We start from the raw sequence: 1,713 nt of genomic DNA on the forward strand, positions 1-1,713 counted from the left end.
TTAGAGTGGTTTATAAAATCATAAGGGGCATGGATAGGGTAAATAAACAAGGTCTTTTCCCTTGGTTGGGGGGGGGTCCAGAACTGGAGGTTATAGATTTAGGGTGAGAGGTGAACGATTTAAAAGGGACCTAAGGAGCAACATATTCATGCAGAGTGTGGTATGTGTATGGAATGAGCTGCCAGAGGAAGTGGTGGAGGTGAGTACAGTTACAACATTTAAAAGGCATCTGGATGGGTACATGAATAGGAAAAGTTTAGAGGGATATGGGCCGTGCGCTGGCAAATGGGACAAGATTAATTTGGGATATCTGGTCAACATGGACAAGTTGGACTGAAGGGTCTGTTTCTGCGCTGTACATCTCTATGAATCTATGACTCTATCTGTCCAGTTAACCAAAGTCCCCTTATAGTAGTACCACAACAGTAAACATTCTCTACTTTTCTCTTGCATAATCAAGCCAAAAAGCCAACATTGTATTTTAAAAATCATCTTCTTATCTTACCACTGTGAAAACTGGATGATACCACAGGACAAGTTAGAACTCAAAACAAAAGCTGACTCATTCGATTTTTTTTTGTTCATTTAATTAAAGTGATGGTTAATCACTGAGCCACAATCTGCAGCTTTGAGTGACTTGCTTTCACAACAGAACCAAAGTTTATTACATCAAAAAGAACAATTTATCTAAATATCAAAGACAACTATCAAGATCTAAAATGCACAGCCATACAGCTTTTCCAGCACCCCACTCTCAACTCTGATCTCCAACATCTGCAGTCCTCACTTTCTCCCATACAAAGTGTCAACCTGCTCTCCACGTTATCCATTTCAGAGGCTCGAGACCAAAGAAATGACACCTGATATCTCAACTCTTTAGTCTTCTACTGACTCCTGACAGTTTATTTGCCTAAAACTGTCAAGACATGCGTATGATGTAACGAATACCATTCATCACAATAGATCCTTGTGTTTTCTGTTCCTGCAACTCCTTTAAAATTGTACCACTTCGTTCAAATTCTCCCTTCTCGTGTATCAATTTGTACAACCTTGCACTAAATTATCGGCTGTGTGCTCATTTCAGTCAATCTGCCAATGTTTTGCTGAAGTTTGATATTCTCCTCCTTGTTGCTCACAGCATTTCAAAGTTTTGTACAATTTGCAGTCCTTTATGCCCTATATCCCTTGGTCCAGGCTATTAATCCTCATCAATAAAATACTTGCAGTCCCAATACTAACCTCTGAGTTAATGCCAGTGAATACCTCCTGCTATCCAAAAACAACCAATTCTTTGATCAATCCTTCACCATGACGATCTTCTTTCAGTCAGTAACTATAAATTTTATACTGTGATGACTGTTCTTTTGATCTCGTGGATTATAAGTTTCCTAAGAAGTCAACAATATTTCTCACCGAGAAGAATGCCATTCAGTGTCCATATGCAGTTGGCTGGTAAGGTCATGATAGGCATTGTTCCTGAACAGTTGCAATACCCCTTCCAGCAATTTCATGCAACAGTGTGGTTTGTGGGGTCACTGCATTGGTGTCGGACTGGTATCATCTTTTGGCCAGATGGAAAAAGGATGGGGGCGAGGTGGGGGTGGGGGTGGGGGGGAGGTGTGCGGTTTCTACTGCTTACTGACATTTGGGAACCAAATTGAGTATTACAAGTGAGAAATTACAATAATTTAAACCTCACTTGTGTGTATTATG

Source organism: Chiloscyllium punctatum, chromosome 35 (genome assembly GCF_047496795.1).
Source record: "Chiloscyllium punctatum isolate Juve2018m chromosome 35, sChiPun1.3, whole genome shotgun sequence".
Classification (NCBI taxonomy): domain Eukaryota; kingdom Metazoa; phylum Chordata; class Chondrichthyes; order Orectolobiformes; family Hemiscylliidae; genus Chiloscyllium; species Chiloscyllium punctatum.